This window comes from Pinus tabuliformis, chromosome 9 (assembly GCF_031772625.1).
Source record: "Pinus tabuliformis cultivar Carrire ecotype Pingquan chromosome 9, CPIR1, whole genome shotgun sequence".
In the NCBI taxonomy this organism is placed as follows: Eukaryota; Viridiplantae; Streptophyta; class Pinopsida; order Pinales; family Pinaceae; genus Pinus; species Pinus tabuliformis.
Window position 1 is genome coordinate 121,502,565 of NC_142307.1, and position 7,394 is coordinate 121,509,958.

Here is a 7,394-nt window from a genome sequence, read left to right on the forward strand (position 1 = left end):
GATGAATCCAAACCTTAGGAAGATAGTGAAAGAGGAGCTCCAAAAACTACTCAATGTAAACTTCATTTATCCAATTTCAGATAGCCGATGGGTTTCTCCTTTGGTTATAGTACCTAAAAAGAATGGTAAATGGAGAGTATGCATTGATTACAGGGAATTGAATAAAGCAACTTTGAATGATCACTTTCCTTTGCCCTTTATCGATCAGGTATTAGATATACTAGCAGGCAAAAAGTACTTTTCATTTTTGGATGGTTTTAGTGGCTATAATCAAATTCAGGTAGCACCTGAAGATCAAGATAAGACCACATTTACCTGTCCATGGGGAACTTTTACTTACCCAGTGCTTCCTTTTGGATTATGTAATGCACCCGCAACATTTCAAAGAGCAGTACTAGGAATCTTTTCTGATCTAATCCATGATTGTGTAGAGGTTTATATGGATGATTTTATAGTTTATGGTAATTCATTTGAAGAGGCATTAGAGAATTTGGAAAAAGTCCTTATAAGATGTAAATAAACAAACCTTTCATTAAGTCATGAAAAATGCTTTATGATGTTTACTGAAGGTATTGTTTTAGGACATCACATTTCAGGGGATGGGATTAAAGTTGATAGATCAAAAGTTGAAGTCATCTCCAAGTTGCCTATTCCAAATTGTCAAAAAGATGTTAGAAGTTTTCTGGGATTTACTGGGTACTATAGAAGATTTATAGAGAACTTCACCAAAATAGCATCTCCACTCTTCAAATTGCTTACAAAAGACTATGAATTCAAATGGGATCCTGATTGTCAATCAACATTTGAAACTTTGAAAACAAGAATATCTGAAGCACCCATCTTGAGAGGGCCAAATTGGAAACTTCTTTTCCATATTCCTACAGATGCTTCAGATACAACTCTAGGAGCTGTGTTGGGTCAAAAGGATTTAGTTCCTTATGCCATTTACTATACCAGTAAAAATTTGACTCCCACTGAGTTGAACTATACTGTGACTGAAAAAGAGTTCTTAGCTATTGTTCATGCAATCAATAAGTTTAGACATTATATAACAGGCTATGAAACTTTTGTCCATACTGATCATTTTGCGATTAGATATCTAATGAAAAAACCTGTTACTAATGGAAGAGTTACGAGATGGCTCTTACTTTTACAGGAATTCAATATTACTGTGTTGGATAGACTAGGGAAACAAAATACAATAGCTGATTTCTTGTCTAGGATCCAAAATAATAAAGAAGATTCTCCTGTAGAGGATAAGTTTCCAGATGAATATTTATTTGCAGTAACTACTAAGACTCCTTGGTAAGCAGATATTGCTAACTATTTGGTTACAGGGAAACTACCTCCACATTTATTTCCTAGTGAAAGAAGAAAGATTATTCAGGAGAGTTCAAAATATTCATGGATTTCTAATGAATTGTTTAAAACAGGGCCAGATTTTGTGATCAAAAGATGTGTTAAGGAAGATGAAATGCCTGACATCTTTAAGGCATGCCATGACGAACCATGTGGCAGACACTTTGCTGACAAAAGGACGGCCTATAAAATCCTTTCTTTAGGATATCATTGGCCTTCCGTCTTCAAAGATACAAAAGAATATGTCAAAAGGTGTGACAGTTTCCAAAGAGTAGGGAAACCGACTCTTTCAAATGAAATGCCATTACAACCACAGGTACTTATCGAACCCTTTGAAAAATGGGCTTTAGATTTCATTGGACCTATTAATCCACCATCTAAACAAAAGAAGTATATATTGGTATGTACTGATTATGTCACTAAATGGGTAGAAGCCAAAGCATTACTTTCTGCTACTGAAAATTCAGTTGTTAGTTTTCTTTATGAGGATATTTTTACTCGCTTTGGTGTCCCAAGAGAAATTGTGACAGATCAGGGAAGTCAATTCACATCCAACATGATGGAGAAGCTGATGGAAGAATACAAAATCAAGCACAGAAAATCTACTCCTTACCATCCGCAAGCAAATGGCCAAGTGGAGTCTACAAACAAATTTATTGAAGGCATCATCACCAAAACTATTCATCTACACAGAAGAGATTGGGCAGAAAGGCTTCCTGAAGCCTTACGGGCCTACAGAACTACATGGAGGAATACAACAGGACATTCTCCCTATGAACTTGTGTATGGGAAAGAAGTCCTGCTCCCCATTGAGTTTCAAGTCAAAACTTTCAAGATGGCAGTTCAGTTGGGGATGGATCTATTAGAAGCCTAAAAGCACAGTATGGAGCAGTTGAATGAGCTGGATGAGATTAGACAAGAAGCAATCATAAAAACTGATCTAGTTCAGCATCAAAGAGCTAAGTGGCATGACAAATACATCAAAGAGAAAAAGTTTCAAGAGGGAGATTGGGCATTACCATTTGATTCCAAGTTTAAAGACTTCAAAGGTAAATTTCATACTCATTGGATTGGGCCATATGAGATTGACAAAGTCTTTAGCAATGGAGCGGTAAGAATCAAGACCATTGATGAATTTCAAACTCATCTTATTGTGAATGGCCACAGATTAAAGATCTATCATAAGCCACTCTCAAAAGAGGAATTTGTCAAAATGTTTCAGGAGAATTCTGCAATAAGGCCGGTGAAGAAGAATCCTTCTTCTCCCCCAGCCTAGCCTTTGTTCCTTTCTGTTAAAAATAAAAATAAAAATAAAAATTGTATAAGCCTGAAAACCAATCACTGATTGGCAGTCTTATACAAAAAATATAGAGTGAAAATCAGGAACACCTGACACCCTATATTTTCCAAAAAGAAAAAAGAAAAAAAAGATCTCTCTTTCTCTCCCATTTTCATTTCACTTCACGTCGTTTTCATTCCACTACATTTCATTTTCATTTCACTCCACTCCATTTCATCCATTTCATCAATAAAAGTCTCTTTCATGACCATTTTCATTCAGTTAGTTATTATCTATCCATCTTCATTCAGCCAAGTGGATGCTGTGTCAGTTTCCGCAGTTGGAATTAGTTTCCGCAGCCAGAAGCAGTTTCCGCAGCCACCACTTTGTTTTTCAAATTGACAGTCAAAATATTAGTTCAATAATCATGAAAACAAATGCAGGTATGACCGAGGACATATTATGAAGACATGGAGCATCTAAAAGCATCAATAAGGAGCGGTTAATGGACAACAAATGGCAAAGATTCCAAGGTATGAGTAAAAATTTCTTTCAAATAGCAATCAAAAGCACAATTTTGCATAGTTATTAAACCATAAACTCCACTATATGCAATGATTGCTATGATAGCTCCATAACCATTCCACGACATTCCTCCACGAACCATGCATTTATTCTCTAAACGGTCTCATGATTAATTCTCAGGTTTAACTCGTATTTAACTGCACTTTCACACTCCACCTGTAATCATGGGATGTGATTGATTTAATTACGGCTCCTCTCCACCGCATAATTTCCGCAACCATTTCATAAACGTGTTAACATCTCCTCCGCAGCCGTTTAGTTTAAAAATTATGCCGGGTTCACTTCACTCCCCTGCCATTTTATTGAAGCCACAACTACATTACCACCTCGTTCACATATGTCTTCACTCCACTTCGTGAACTCACCTCGGCTGCCTGTCCTCTGTTTTCTGCTTACAGTGCCTGAACACTCCCATTACCTATTCTCCAGTTTCCATTTTCAGCCACTGTGTTCTTCTCTATAAACCCCGTAACCTAGCCATCTTACCTCTGCTAAACCCCTCACACGTAGACGAATTTCAAATAGAAGAAAGGATGGGTCGGTTATTGAGGGCAGAACCGGAAGGGCCCAAGTTCTTAGAAGGATACCCTCAAGTGAAAGACTTACTGAAGAAGGCAAAATGGCTACGTTTCATTCAAAAATTTAAGGGCCACAATAAGGAGATAACAAAAGCTTTTGCAAGGTCTTTTAACGGCCAGGTGGTGGAAATTGGGGACCTTAAGTTCACAGTCACCAAAGCATCCATAGGAGCTGCTATAGACCTTCTCCAGGAAGGTGAACGCTAGTTCAAGAACAAGAGTTTGGACGAGCAGGCTTGGAGAGTCATATTACGCAACCCAGGTATGGACGTAACTGTATTCACAAGAGGAATTCATGTTCATGCTTTAAAAGAGGAGTGGGCCAGCTTACTGTTAATCATTCAAAAGTTCATTACTTGTGAAGGCCGTTTTGGGGCAATGTACATGTATCACACTCGGTTATTGATGAACTTTTTAGAGAACCAAACCCTCAATCTGCCCTACTTTTTATTGCTGAGCTTGAAAAAGATGTGCACAACAGTCCAAAAGAACATAGAAGACATAGAACCTCATTTGTATCATCATGGGCTTGTGAGAATTTTAATTGAGGACCAATTGAAGAAAAATAGGGATACCTGGGAACGATTTTTGGTGAGAAACTACTTTCAAGAGCCATCTAGGCACCTGAAAGCAATACACCAAAAACACCAAGAAGGAGTAGGCGAAAGGAGAAAAGTGCAATAATTCAAGACCCTCCTATTAGCAAAACCAAAGAAGTTGATCAAAAAGAGAGGGAGGAAAGAACTAAGGATAGAAAACAGAGAAAATTGAAAGGGAAAAGAAACATAGAGGATGTCTACCAATCATCAGAATCTTCTTTAGAAGAAGACCATCAAGTATTGTCTGAGACTAGTGCATCTTCGAAAGCAAGCGGCTACAGCCAAGAAGAAAGAAAAAGGAAAACAGAGTATGGAAGAAGAGAGTACTAGTCCACAACCTTTAAGAAGAAGCAACAGGCTTAGAGGAAAGTGGAGGAAAGCACAAATAAAAGGACCCCACTTTATTGACTTGGGTGGGGAAACACCGGAGAAGCCTCGAGCTGGCCGTAGCCCACCTCATCTTCAGCCAAATATTGAAATCAGTCCTCTAGATGTTGATATGAGTCCTTCTCGGCCAGAGTTAGAAATCAATCCTCCTCAAAAAGACTTTGGGGTCAGCCCAAGGAAAACACCCGAAATAGACCCAAATCAACAAGAGGTGTACGATTATCTAGAATCCTTAGAGAAGACAGCTGCAGGCTCGAGCACGTCATCCACTCTGCCTCACACAGCACAAGAAGCACAAGTCCAATCATTGAAATAAGAAGTGTTTGAATTAGAGGTGTTAAACAGACACATTAAACAATAAAATGAAGCATTAAAGGAGCAAAGCAAACTGGACAAGATCATTCATGACAACACTATGTTACATCTGGGACTGTGGCAGAAAAAGAACAGGAAATTAAAGAAAAAGTGCAGGAAGTTGAGTAGAGAATTGATCAGTCTCAAATTCAGATGTTTGATGAGGAAGCCCAGGATGGTAGTAGTACCAAGGAAGAGGAGAAGAGGACTGGATGTATTGGAAGAAGCTTCAGAGCACATGGACTAAAGGGAAGATGATCAAAATTTTGGTTGCATGAGGACATGCAACACCTTCACAGTGGGGGTATGTTGAGCCCCAAACTTGCATCTTCCCTATACACCTTTCTAGCCTTTTTCCATTTACCTGGACTTCCTAAGCTGTCAAATCATTGCATATTAGTTTAAAAAGAGCATATAAAGTGGTTTCCTAACTATGTCTTGTGTCTGCTATTTCATTTAGATTTTTGCTCATTCAGTTGCGAAATCTTGTCACTTTCCACAGCCAGCTCAACTTTCCGCAGCCAGCTCAACTTTTCGCAGCCAACTCAACTTTTCGCAGCCTTTTTGTTAAAGTCTATGTTACAGGTGTCTTCAGGAAAATCCAGCCACATGGGCAAGTTGCAAATGACGTGGACATGGACCATGTCCTATTGGCTCAGTCGAATCCATCAAAGAAGGCCGTGGTCAAAGATAGTCAAGCGGTGGTCAACCTAAGAGTCCTACGGTGACAGAACTTGTTTTTCACCACGTGAAGACTTGTGTGGCCGTTCCTAAATCTCAGGAGACGTGTTAACACTTGTGGACTGCTCCATGAACTGAATCCAACAGCCACCCTCCTTAGATTTAATCTTCACGGCTACCATAATGCTAGATTCTGGACGTGGTTGTTCACGTGTCTTTTATCAGTGCTGATTTTAGGAAAGTAGTTATATCATCCTCTGTTATAAATAAAGCGTTCTCATACGCATAGTAGTTAACTTTGGTAATGTAATTTTGACTGTTAACGAGCCCACTGTGTCGTAACTTTATTTCTATGTTATGACTGCATTTTAATACATGAGAAGACTGTTTATAATCTCAATTCGTGGTTGATTGCTGAATGCCCGAGGTTGTGCAGAGGGCCCCTGTACACACCGAGGTTTTGTTAATTGCTGTATAGTTTCATGCTTTATTTCTTTACGTTCCTTATGCCATAATCATTTACTTGTATATATTGCACTGCTTATGGTATTCACGTTGTTTGCTGTCCATAGTTTTTATGTTTTCTAATGCTATTAACTGATCAGTGTCTTTGTTTCAGATTACAATAGGCAACCCGTGCATTTACACATAGTTTTATAATGACTAATGACATGGAATTATTCTTGTCCTTCTGCTGATTCATTTTTTCTTAGTTCTTAGTTCCAGCACTATTTTATTTATTTCAGTTTTTCTCATTTACTCTTCTGCAAGATAAATATTAAATTACTCATGTCATTTTCAGTTACCTCCGAAAGCCAGAGTGAGACGAATGGTGAGGGATTGAAGTATGAATGCGTAGTTTGATATTAGTTTATTTTTCTGCAAGTTAGTTATTGAATTGCTCATGTCATTTTCAGTTACCTCCGAAAGCCAGAGCGAGACGAATGGTGAGGGATTGAAGTATGAGTGTGTAGTTTAATATTAGTTTTATTTTCTGCAAATTAGATATCAGATTGCTCAAGTTGTTTATGATTACCTCCGAAAGCCAGAGCGAGTCGAATGGTGAGGGGTCAGAATATGAGTTGATGTAATGTGATTTTAGTTTACTTTGCTTGCAATTTTTGGATTTCTTTGAGTTCAGTTTCTTTTATATTTATACAACAGCAAGGATACTGGGTTTCATGGTCACTAGCTCACTGTTTATTTAATTAGAATAGTGGCACATTTTCATTCTCTTTTAGGAATTAATTTCATCATTGCATGTTTTAAAACCTTTTTGAAAATTTTGAAGTTTGGAAATCATTTTAAAGGACACCATTGCCTTGAACACTTATATCCATGCTTGAGTTTTACAATTGCCATCTCACATTAGGGAATAAACGAAGATAAACCCAAAAACAAACTAAAAATCAAAAACGACAAAAATTAAGAAATCGGTTATCTTGCATATATAGTGCGCCTCACTTTAGCAGTTTACGACTCCCTGATTGACAATTAATATAGAAATTTAGGACACTCTAAAATAACATATCTACAACTTTATTATGTATGCCCTTTTTATATCTGATGACT